A 13,774-nucleotide genomic window follows, 5' to 3' on the forward strand; every position below is an offset into this window, starting at 1 on the left:
TTTATTTTTATTATTAAATATCGATCTTTAAAATGTATGACAATATCAGGGCTGGTAGCAAGAACTGATGGTCAAAATAGTTATTTTAGTGACCACAATCTTTGAAATAGTGACCAAATAGTGACTTTCAGATAGCAAAAAAGTGGCTAAATAGTGACTTTTGGCACAAACATATGCTTAGTGAGGAAACATTGTAGAACGAATTTGATTCAGAAATCCCTGGAGTACCGCATAATAAAAATGTTCAAGAAAAACTTTCATCTTCCATTCCTTAAATTGTACAAAGCTGCATGTATCTACAATTTTATAGAATATATTGTGCAGAACTAGATGAGCATGGCATGAAAATTCTGTCAAGAAAAAATAAATAAATTAAGAAAATCTTGGAGAACTTGTTGGATGTTTTCTGTCATGAATTTCACCTTGATGGAAACTTAGATAGACAAATGCTTAAAAATGTGCAAATGAATTGAATAAGAATTTTTCAAATATGATTTCTTGAATATTTTTGCAAAAAATCTCTCAAAATAAAAAAAATGAATAACAGAAAGTAATTAAGTAATTTTGATGAAATACTTGAAATATTTCTCTACGTACCCCCTTGGAATTTTCAGAAGAATTACAAGAAGAAAACAACGGGTTTTTTATAATAGCCTATGAAAATATAATAGAACTCTTAATTTTTTCAAAATGTCCCATATTTACTAATTTATTTGAATTGTCTCATAGTTTCTGGTTAAATTTTCATAATATGTAGTTACAGGCATTCAGGGAGAAGTTGTTAATTTTATTTGGGGACTTAAAATAATGACCAAGCCACTAAATATCGACATGCTAAGGCGTGCACTCTCACCGACGCACCATGGGGCGGTCCCATACAAAATATGTTTGCGTTAGTTTATAAAACACTCCAAACTTTTTGGAACTCAGTCCTCCAATATATATAAAAGTTGTTTCGATACACACGCAAGGCTGTTACAAAAGTGTCGACTTAGAAACCGCAAAATCCGCGCCAAGCCATTTTAAATCCGCGCCGAGGTCATCAAATCCGCGCAATTCAAAATATATGGTTTTGATGGCCTAAATTCATAAAAAGACTGATTTTTTCGAAGAAAATCAACTATTCATGACTTTTGTTGCACTCCTGGTGAAGAGCATTTATTTTTATAAATTGATTTTTAACTATTACTAATCCACGACTTTGGATGACAACATCTAAATCTAACAAGAGCATGCTGCTCAGGTTAGTTTTTTTAATTTGGAATAAAACATCTTGGATCAATAGTTCTTTAATTGATTATCAATCAGAGTGTCTACTATTTTACGAAAAAGGAGCATTCTTGGTGAACTTTTGAAATAGTTCATAATCTTGAATATAAGAAATCCTGAAAAGCCAAAAGGTCATTTGAGAGAATTTCAAGAAATTTTTCTGAAGCTCTTTGAAAAATTCATGGAACTTATTATGTAAAGATGCAAATGGAGTAAACCTGGTGAAATTTTTTGATTAAATCACCACTAAATTATATTCCTAAGGGTGATATTTATGAAAAAAGAAACATGTAGAAAAAAAGATGTGTAGAAAAGTATTAACTCATTGGAAAATGTATGATAAGAGTTTCTGGCCATACAACCCCTTGGGAATTCGGTGAGGATTTCAGTAAGAATGTCCTCAGTCTTAGGATTTCGAAAGCTTCAATGATTTCGATGTATTCTACAAAAAAATCTAAAAATTCTACCAAGAAACCCTTTACTCTTCAATAACTATGCCCATAACGCCCCTCTCAACGAGTGCTCCGATTGGAAATCATAGTTTTCAACAAAAAAAATGATTCGGCAGAAATTCCATTAATAATTGATTCAGGCATTTCGTCAATTCCGTTATTCTGAAAGTCATCCATAATGGATCAAGAACATTTTGCGTGTTTAAAAAAATCTTATGATTAATATTCTACCCAGAGTTTTTCAAAAGATTTTTTCCATTGAATTCTCTAACAATACAATCGTAAAAATCTCCAGGACGTCTTATCTGATCTATCTGTTTTGATTTCTTACGACAGACATCAATGAGTTTCTTTACGAGATTCTGTTAAATTTGATTAGAAATTCAAGCAAATGTTTCCCCGAAACATTCGGCAGACGTCTTTTTGCAAATTCCAAAAAAGTAGCTTCCACAATCACCAAGCAACTCTAGACATTATTTCAGAAATCTTGTTATGATTCAGTGTTATTTCGAACCTCAGGCGTTACTCTATAAGTTCCGTCCAAAATTTAAATTCTATCCAAAAGTTTAACCAAAAATTGATTTCGGGGCTAAGACAGAAATTCCTTCAAGAGTTTGACTTAGAAATTCAGAAGAGGATCTTCTCAGTTTTAACGAGCGTTTAGTGCAGTGGAACTTATCCAGCACTCTAAACTAGGGACTGTTAACATTGTTTTACGCAAGTATAAAATCCCATAACCCTAATTAGAAAATGTTATTATTCTGATTGCGTTGAGTTCCTAGTCAAAATATTTGATGTAAGTGCATTTGAAAACCATTTCCGCAAAATCCGCGCCGAAATCAGCAAAAACGCGCGAAATCCGCGCGAAACGCAAAAATCGCGAAAAACGCAAAATCCGCGCCACCATTCCATTGATGTTGTGTTTTAAGGCATATGTTTTGAAGATTTCTATAACAGTTTTACTACTTTTAGTTCTGCATATGATCTAGGTCGTCCCAAAACTCCATGAAATGTAGGTGCAGTTGTAGATCCGAATGACTCTTCTATACGCGTCAGACCAATGACCCTTCTAACAAGTAAATGGAGTATTATATTGAACTGTATACATGGTACAGATCTTACAAGATCTCCATGGAATATTAGCCTTTATGTCCAGTCCACAAAACAACCAGTGCTTGTGCAGGTCTGTGAAGGTCCGTAATGTACGTAATGTAATAATGTCCGCGAAGGAATTTAGAGGTCCGCAAAGCGCTGTAATGGTCTTGAAAGATTATTCAAGGCCGTGCATGGTTCGCTCTCATTATTGGAGGTGTTGTAAACATTTAAATAAACAATTTTAACACAACAGTTTCAACACTATGAAATTACAAGGGAATTGCTTACTTTTGGGCGTTTATCTGTATATGAAGATGGCTGTTCCAGTTTACAAAATAGATTCCAATTCGTAAAAACACGCTTCCCTAAAGCTAGTATGACACTCTTTGACCAATGCCAAATATTTGACCACTTTTGACAGTTAAATTTTGACCAAGGTGTACCTGGCAAACAAAAATATTTGTCACTCTCGAAAAACGAATTGAGTTGTCCAAAAAAAGTCTCACGAAACCTACTGCAAGCCCATTCATATACGTGAGAACAAAAGATGTTTACAAAGTTCTTACAGATGTATTATTACGGGAAATCTGAACACAAACCACTACCACACAGGAATTTGGATTGATCAATAGGGACAAACAGAGCGAAACAACCTGCCAAAATTTATCTGTCAAAAGTGGTCAAATATTTGGCGTCTGGGCAAAGAGTGTAATAGCCCCCTAATAAATCTAATACCAGATTTAGATTCTGCAATGATTGATCTCATCAAACGATCAACGATCAAATCTGACTATACATGTCAATGGTTGCTACTCCGTTCTTGATCTGAGCTGGTACCAATTGCACTGAGATCCAAATGAATAAGGGCTGGGACACTCCACTTATTCTCAAAGTGCAATTCTAGCAGCTCATACATTTTGAATCAATACCGGCGCCGGCCACGTCCTTATAGTCAGTTGGGAAGGGAAAGGAATGTTAGAGTGTGCTGGTTGTTGCTACTAAAGACCGAGATCACCTCTGCATCCCCACAACCAGCACGGACTGGGGTATTTGTTAGACGGAAAGGATGGGAGATCTGGGAGTCACCGTTGGGTCGGTGATGCGATCCATGGATAGGGGGTTACTTATAGTGTTGGTTAGGTGATAGATTGTGTGGGGAATGAGGTGAATAAGGTCAAGCGGCACAGCACGCTTTGGTTGCATAACTTGTAGGCGTTATATACACTGTGCTGTGAGTGGAAATTGGTAGGGAGGGAAACGACTTTTTTCCAATTCGTTTCTGGTTCTAGCGATGGCTATGAACATATGAATATACATGAGTTGTATATGTAGAGAAGAGAGAGAGAGAGAGAGAGATAAAGTGAATAGAAAGATACAAAGTAGGATGAAAAGGGACGGGCCAGGGATTGAACCCATGACCTTCTGCATACGAATCAGAAGCGGTAGCCACTAGACCACCAAGCCCGTCTTTAGATTCTGCAATGATTGATCTACCGAGAAAAGCGGTATTCACGACCAAATGTTTCCTCAAAGCTAATATGGTAATTTTATATTGGAATATTTCAATCATCGCCGACAACTTGATTGAAATTGCAGGATAGGAGCAAGTAGCCAATTTTCTTTCAATGTCTCCCATGGATCCTAAAGAAAGACATAAAAGTAGTTGCGAAGCGATTTTTTTTTTTGTATGGAACGGTTTGTATAGAGAAAATTTGACTTGTTTAATGTGGCATCATTTAATGGTTTAACATTTTTGAATATTTTTCAATCCGTATTTTATCAATTTCCCAAAAAAGTTGAAAAAAGTGACTTTTTAGGTGAAAATAGTGACTTTAGTGACCTGACCTTGAAAAAAGAGACTTTTTAGTGACCGACCCAAAAAAAGTGGCTAAGTCACTAAAAAGTAACTTGCTATCAGCCCTGCAATATGTGGTGCGGTATGGTCTTGGACATGGTGCAGTCACAGCATCTGTTCAGGTAATGTACTCATGCTCAGTCGAAGATCCGTCAAGCATTTTTTTTAATTTATGCTTTTGTCATGGAATCTTGATATTATGTTTAATAAATGCACCGATCCAAGCGTCTAGTACAATCGAACTGCTGCGGAAAATAAAAAAAATATAATAATCAAGGTACAAGTTCTCCTTGTTACAGACTAATCATAATAAATAAATGCCTCATTTTTACGTTGATTACGTCTCTTGGCACTCAATGTTAAACTACATAATTCTATTCTGTTTTATTTTATGTGATTCGTTTAAAATTTTGGTTCCTCAATAACTTGGTAGTCTAAACAGTTTTAGCCATGATTTATCCCATAATCCGAACAAAGTTCCGAGTCAAACTATGACGGGCTGAAAGCGTTTATTTGACAAGTGAAAAGCACATTGTTCATGAGCAAATGCTTATCGATGCATCAGCTTAATAAGATGCAGACAAATGTTTTGTTAAACTCCTTTGTTAAGGAATCAATGCTTGTCGAATAAATTTCTTGTTAAGCTTTTCAAAAGTGTTTTAATTTATCATTGTTGATACCGATGAGGAAAGTCGAACATCAACTATTTTCTCAATTAAATAATCATTTAAACAGTCATGTGTAGAGCATAATTTTAGTTCAGCTATCATTACCATTATTAAGCAACAATTCAGCAAGCTTGCTTGTTTGTGACTTGCAATTGTTAGTTGGGATGTTGTATTGGTTTACATTACATAAACCATATAATGTTATATTATCTTGTCATTTTCCTCCTGTTAATGGCATCTTAAGTGCCCCACACAATGCATACGTTTGCGTGTGCGTGACAGTAGTTTGACACATTTCCCATGGGAAAACTGTCAAAAAAACGCAAACCTCGACGGAACAGACGCTATGTGTTCCAGGCTTTAGGCTTACCAGCATTATGAGAATGCGCTTTGGGAATTCTCCAGAGCGTTTTGGATAATCCTTCATATTGGATCGCCCACGTCTAAGTCTGAGTCGAGGTCTGAGTGGTCTCTGATTGCATTAACAGTTGAAGCTTAGGCTCCCATGCCCCACCAGCCAGATAACTGGGTTTCGCAAACTAAGCATTATTTGTGGCAACACTTTGAGCGGCATAATGGAACTATGCCGAGCGCGCTAAGTATTATTAGACCACTAATGTAGTTGCATGAAGTGGGTGACGAGGTACATAAGTATCATTACAGCGTGCTTAACCGTTATTGCAATATTGAGGCTCCAGTTTGACTAAAGTTTGAAATACATAACAACTCATTAGATAACTGTCAAGTTCGATTCAAATACAAGTTAGGTTGAAAAGCGAACCCGCAGACGAACCTATATTAAAAGTCATTTCAGTGTTCAGTCCAGTCCATATGTTAAAGATGGCTTTACGTCAAAGATAAAGTTTGTCAATCGCATTTGATTCGATTGTGGTCGAAGGCAAGTTCACATGAGAGAAGAGGAGAAAACTCCCCTAAATGCAAATACAGCAAGAATAGTGTTGAATTCATCCACTGATTTACGGTAATCTGACCTGCATCTTTCCGGGTTGGCCTACATTCGTATTTCTCTCGTCGCACTCTACACACCTAGCCTGCCATATCTCTTGGACCCCTGCTTGGACCTGCAGTTCTTCGGACATCTGGTTTACCACTGATTTAAACATGTTATTGACTTCAAATTGATGTTTCAACTTATTCACTTTTTTCTCTTTGCTTTCCTTTGCATCAAAAAAGTCACAAACATCAACAAAACAAAGCACGGAAAAAATCTTAAACTGAATAAATCTGGTGTTTGATTTGAATAGGTCGAATCTGCATATAGGAATCACAGCAAACATACGACCTATTCAAATCGAACACCAGAAATAATTAAAAATTCACGGAAAAATAATGTTTCGGAAAAGTGAATGGTTCAAACGTAAGAAAAACAGTATAATATATTGTTACATAAAAATCCAATGTAAATGTATAGTATAGCGAACCATATCATTACAATACACTTTATTGTAGCTGATACACTGTATGGTGCAGGAATGGTTTTCACTATACATTCTATGGTTAGTTTTTATCCGGGAAGGTTTATGAGGCAAAAAACATGGAAAAAATGAAAGTTTTTGAAAATCGATCTTCCATACGCTTTGTCACCGGAGGCTTCCCAACTAACAATCGCCAGCCGCAAACAAGCATGCATGCTGAATTGCTGCTTTATAATAGTAATTATAGCTGAACTAAAATTATGCTGTACACATTACTGTACAAATGCTTTTTCAATTGAAAAAGTAGCCAATGTTCAACTTTTCGTATTGATATTAACAATGATAATTTAAAACACTTTTCAAGCGTTTAATAAGATTTTTATTCGACTCACAGTAATTCTTTTACAACATAGTTTAACAAGACTTTTTTCTGCTTCTTGTTAAGTTCATGTAAAAATTAGGACATGTATCTGTATAATGTGTTTTTCACAAGTCAAATAAGCGCTTTCGTTTCATCATACTTCGACTCAGAGTACACGATGAAAAACACGTGTTTTTTACCGAACAACAGCTGAATTAATCTGTTGTTCAGTCGTTAACCATAATGTTGTGCTAATTCACCACTGCTGTATAGGAGTCAGAATCTGATCATTATTAAACCACGGGAAGTTTATGTTTTGATTTGAGCGCTGCAATTCATCATATCTAGGATGGCGCAGATAGGAAGGCATGCGGCTGGCAATCGACGGGTCTCGAGTTCGAATCTGGATTTAGGTAAATTTATGTGTAGTTATTATTTCACTATATTTGTTCACAGCATTAAGTTCCAATCATAAACTCTCGTGGAAATTGAAAAATTTTGCATTTTTTTATTTTTAATCATTTTTGCTAAAGCTGAATAACAGCTTTACTATGTATTTGTAAAACGATTTAACAACAAACATTTCAGTTGGTACACAGCACTATGCTTTAAAGTTTCTCCAAATTTGTGTGAACAAAACCCGAACAAAGGTTGTGCCTGAAAATTATCCAAATGTTATTCAGCATCATGCTGAATCAATTCGTCGTAAAGGTGCTTGTAAAATGAGTGATTGTTAGTTGGGTTGGTCTTGGATATAAACTTGAAACGTCAAAAAACGCAGTAGGCAAGACAAAGTTTGCCGGGTACAGCTAGTATTGCTATAGAATCAAAAAGAATAATAACACAGACAAACAGACGTAACACTCTGATAATTCCCATCGTTCACAGATTTAACGATCTTCTTCAAAATTTGATAGTTGGCCAACTGCCCAACCGTGGCGCTCACATAGTTTTTGTTCGAGTTTGACGTTTGCTCACTACCGCCACCTAGTTGGTGGTCGGCCAAACATAGTCCTTTTAGCATTGGGCGAATATGTTTCCGTGATTATGATTTGAATCCAAAAATGTTCGAAGTGTTACGTCTGTTTGTCTGTGATAATAATTTTGTTTGTTTTGATCAAGTTATTAGCGAAAGAGAGAGTCGACGAAGAGAAATCGATCAAGTCAGTAAGGCCCTTATGAAAAATCATTGTCGAAATGATCTGAAGTCTGGCCTGTGATATTTGGCAGTTACTTGAAAAGATTCATGATATATCAACAGATCTAATCAGAAAATGTTCCTATAATTCTGGCGGCCATTAGTGCTCGTAAATGCTGGATAGACATGTTACCAGGAAATATAAGTTCTATGGCTTTTCAAAAGCGAAAACTGCTTAATAACAACAAATATTATTGTATTTTTATTATAGCAACGATTTAATTGACGTCATTCAATTAATTGTATGTATTTGTATTGTTATCAAGGGTAGTTGACTATTTATTAGATTTTTTAGTTTATTGGAAAGCAATAGAAAAATCATTGTAAGGACAATGAAAAAACATTGAGATATACAGTAATGTTCCGATTTTATCACGTCCTCGGCGCGTCAGTCCTTCATTTTTCATTAATTTGCTGTTACACTTGAGAGCAAGTATTTCCCATCTTGTTCAAGATGAATGCTGAAGGCGTGTTTTGCGACGTTAAAAATATTGAAAATGCGTATAAATCTTGTAGAATATTTAAAAGCAGTTTTGAAAAAGGGCGCGATAAAATCGGAATAATACTGTATTGTTTCATTTTGAAAAAATGCCCTAAAAATGTCTCATAAAAACACTATGAAAACTATGAAAATTTTCTCAAAATTTTATGATTAAGATACATAACGACCACCATTTTTTATTGTAAAAGTGCCATTTACCATTTGCCGAATGGTATTCCCAACTAACATGTTTGCTGTATAAGAGCTTAATCAATCACTTTTACATAAGCGTTTGTTTCATAAGCTCTTATGCAGCTACTTTTGTTAGTTGGGTTAAACAATAGAACGCAATCTGGAATTACTAAATTTGTAGTAATGAGCAGAATATTTGTATCTCGATTTGTATGGCGAGAATGGCGAATAATTTTCGAAAAAATGGTGTTGAAACAATAAAATTTATAATATTTTTATGATATTTTTCATCAGGGATCCCCATATTATGCATATTTATTGAGTTCTTCCAAAGGGGAACGACAGTTTAGTGTTCGAAAGAAATCGTTCAAGAAACTTCTGGAGCGATTCCCGGTAGGAATTTTCTTCGGTGAATGTCATTTGAACTGTCATTTATTCGCAACTGCGTACTGAGATCGAAGAACGGTTTCTTGCAGTGGGAATGACACTTTCTTTGCTAATTGAAAAAATCCGCATTTACCCGTTGCTAACCGTCGTCAACCGCGTCTAACTGCTGCTTAGTTGCAGCGGTTAGGAACTGACAAATGCGGATTTTCCGGTTAGAAAAGGATATGTCATTCCCCTTGGTTTCTTAAGCGATTCAGGCAAGGAATATCCCATCCATCTACAGTCAGGTTTTTTTACGCGGAGGATACGTACCGCGTAAAAAAAAACTCAGTTCAAAATTCAAAAAACCGCGTAAAAAAGTCTCACCATTTCTCGACGAATCATGCAAAAATAAGACGATGATTTTTTTTTTGTATTATAAGAATCAAAATAAAATCTACTTTGGCGACTACTTTTGGTCGCAGCCAAAGATACGCGCGAGATAGTCGCCTAAGGCAACAGACCTGGTTTTCAAATTTTCCATCTATGATGGAAAGATCAAGATCTATGATCTTTGATATTTCATGATCATTCTATGATCTTTGATATTTCATGAAAAAAGTTCACCACGTGGCCGGGTGATGTGATGACTGCTGCGACTGCACGTGGTATTTGCACTGCGATTGAGTTTCTTCCATCTTCCAAGGCCTGGAAAAGTAGTAGCCATAAATGTGATTTTCATGCAACGCACAATATAGAGTTTTCATTTACGCGGCCGGAACAACAAAAGCAAACATACAAAAAGAGCTGCGCATCGTGGATTCAATTCAGTTGATAGACGATAGTGGATACGAACGGACGCACCAAAGGCAGCAGCAATGGCATTTGCAGTACACAGCAGTCCACCACAGAGAGGTTTTAAAGAGTTTCCTCTCTGCGGTCGGTGTTGTGGCTGTAAGAATAGCCGCAGCGGTCACGACAGAGTTCTTCTGGTATTTCTCCAGGATTTTATTTTAAGACTACACCAGGAGTGGCATCAGGGAGATTTCTTCAATAATTGCCCCAAAGATTCCTCCAGAATTTCTCTGAAATTCCCTGAAGAATATCCGGAAGAATTCCTGGAGATAACCCCGGAGAAATTCCTGGAGGAATCTCCGGAGAAATATCTTGGAGGAATTCCTGGAGGAATCTCCGGAGGAGTATCCGCAAGAATTCCCGGAGGAATCTCAGAAGGAATTATTTTTGAAATCTCAGAAGGAATTTCTGGAGATTTGCTCCAGAAGATCCTTCGGGGATTGCTCCACAAAGGATTCCTTCGGGAAATTTCTCCAGGAATCTCTCCGAGGGTTTCCGGAGAGAAGTCCTGCGAAGTCTTGAAATCTCCAGGAGGAGTTCCCGATGAACGCCTGGATGAATTGCATAGGAATTTCAGAGGAACTCCTGGAAAATTTCCCTGAGAATTCCTGCTGGAATTATTGGTGAATTTCTGGAGGAATTCCCGAGGTAATGTTAGGTGTGTTCCTGGGAAACTCCTGGAGGAATTTCCTGAAAATTCATTGGAGAATGCCATGGGAATTTCTGCAGGAATTCCCGGGGAACTCCTACAAGAATACACGGCGAACTCCTGCAGAAATTCTCGAAAACCCTTTGACGAATTCCCGATGAACTCCTGGAAGAATTTCCGGCGATCTCCTGAAGGAATTACGGGGAACTTCTGGAGGCACTCCCGGGGAACTATCGGAAGTTTTATCGGGGATTTCCTGGAGGAAACACCTGGGAATTTCAGGATGATTTCCTGGGAAATCCCTGGTGGGATTTCCGGAACACTCCTTGAGGAAATCCCGGGGAACTCCTGAAGGAACTCCCACGGCAATTTCCGGGGAACTCCGGAGTAATTCCTGATAATCTCCTGGAGGAAGAACTGAAGGAGAACTTTTGGATGAATTACCGTCAACTCCTGGGGGACATTCTGGAGGAATTTTCGGGGAACTCCTGAAAGAACTGTCAGGAATTTTCGAGAACTAGCCAGCTTAATTGTTCCTGGGATTAAGAGCTATTTCCATGAGGAACTAAAAAACACCATCTTTCCAAAACTCACAGAATCCTGAGCTATCTTTTGAAATCATCAGTTTCTCTTGGACGCACAGCTTCTTTGAAAAACTTGAACAAGCGTTCGATTTGAAGAGGTCGAATCTACATAGGTGTCAGCAACAGGGGACACTTCAGGGTTCGGTCGGAATCTCGGGACGTACCTGCCGGAGAGAGGGACCAAATGTCAGCAACAGGGGACACTTCAGGGTTCGGTCGGAATCTCGGGACGTACCTGCCGGAGAGAGGGACCAAATGTCAGCAACAGGGGACACTTCAGGGTTCGGTCGGAATCTCGGGACGTACCTGCCGGAGAGAGGGACCAAATGTCAGCAACAGGGGACACTTCAGGGTTCGGTCGGAATCTCGGGACGTACCTGCCGGAGAGAGGGACCAAATGTCAGCAACAGGGGACACTTCAGGGTTCGGTCGGAATCTCGGGACGTACCTTCCGGGAGACCGTATCCGGTATCGGCAACTAGGGACTTCCTTCCGGGAGGCGGATCGTACCAGATGCCAGCGATTGGGGACTTCTTTCCGGGAGACAGACCGTACCGGATGCCAACAACCAGATTGCGGATTTCAGGGGTCAGGTTCTGTTCGGAAATCTTGATTTGGGAGGACCAGTTTCGGGACAGTAGTTTTGAGTTTTTCAGGTTTGGAGGTTTCGGTTTTGCTTTAATTGCTTCTGCTTCGCTTGAAAGTTTTTGAAGTAATGACAGGTTTTTTTTTTCTTTTATGCATGGCCACCTATGACCGTTTCATGGTCATCATCATGACCTCGTTGCTATCGGTAACAATAGGAATCACAGGAAACTTAGGACCTATTCAAATCGAACGCCTGAAATAGTCAGGCTTATTCTGCGCGGCGTGTGAGGTGAGACGAGTCGAATGAGGTGACAAAAGTCGACTTGCCCCATTTGATTTACATTAGTCGTCTCACGTCACGTGAGACGAAACCATCTGTCTCACCTCACACGCCGCGCAGAATAAGCCTGAGTATTTCCCGCTTCCTGCAGAATCTCGGACAATACCCGGACTCCTATAGAATTATAACTTTCTCTTATGAGTTTTGGAATTTCCTTCCGTATTTCTTTTCTTTATATCTCATGGATTGACCAAGTAGTTCGTTCTTAAAATCTTTCGATTTTTACTGTACTAATTTGCTCGAGCTTTGTATAGAAATCGAGATTTGTATACAAATTATACGGCCGTCTATAAATGTCCAAAAGTGAAAAACATAACCCCAACGGAATCAGAAATAACTCTCATATGCTGATCCGTGTAAATTGAGATTAATCTGGACTCTGAGGTGAATAGGTACCATTAACTCAAAACAAAAAATCGGTTAGAAAATGACTCGAATACGCATAGGTTGACAGAGTCAAACTAAACAAAGGCTGTGACATTCCACCGTACGATCGAGTGAGAACAAGGGTTCTTTTTTTTATAGTTCAACCTAAAAGTGAAGAAACATTTATTTCATATTATGTCTTTTTTGCAATTACTTTTTTTTCTTGTTTTCACTGTGTTGATGTTTGTTGCTGTTGTTGTTTTCTATTCTTCTGCTTACTTTGCTTCTGTTTTCTGTTCTTCACCTGCTTGCTTGCTTGCTCTGTGTATGTTTTCTGTTGTTCTTCTTGTTCTTGTTTGGATGTTTGTTTCTTGATTTATCTCTGTTGTTGTTGTTGCTGTTTTTTTCTGTTGTTCTTCTTCATGATCAAACTCTGTGTAATAGTTGCTGTTTTGTTGTTATTGTTTGCTGCTTCATGCTTTAATTTTTTCTTGTTGTTATCAATGGGAGATAGCCCAATAAATACCGTAACATATAAAAACACAATAACAATAAGAAAATTGAGAGGAAAAAGTGGGGGAGCTAAAAACGTTCAAACTGGGTAAAGGTATAAACTGCGGCGCGGGTCCCGGATTTGCAAAACGCGGGAGTCGCCATTTTTCTTTTTTTTTGCTAAAGATCAGAAAGTAGATTGAAAGAGGATTCTGCCAAGGGGTTTTTACTTTTTTTTCTTTCGAGGGGTGAGAGGATGGTTGCATTCACTCCGCGCTCTATCAAAGTACTAATACAGATGTATAGAGATACGTTTTCATTTCCATCGCAATGAGATATAGTGTTGGGGTAGTTGGTAAGGACACTGAATTTTCCGTTGATCTTTTACTTTTGTTTAAGGAGTGGGTGATGGAACAAAAAGAAAACGAAAAACGAGGGCAAAAACAACGAACGGCAAAAATGGAAGTTGTTCAGAGTTTTCATTTCGTAAAAGGGTATTTTTTTGCAGTTACAGTTCCTTCTAGTTG

The sequence above is a fragment of the Aedes albopictus genome, chromosome 3 (assembly GCF_035046485.1).
Source record: "Aedes albopictus strain Foshan chromosome 3, AalbF5, whole genome shotgun sequence".
In the NCBI taxonomy this organism is placed as follows: Eukaryota; Metazoa; Arthropoda; class Insecta; order Diptera; family Culicidae; genus Aedes; species Aedes albopictus.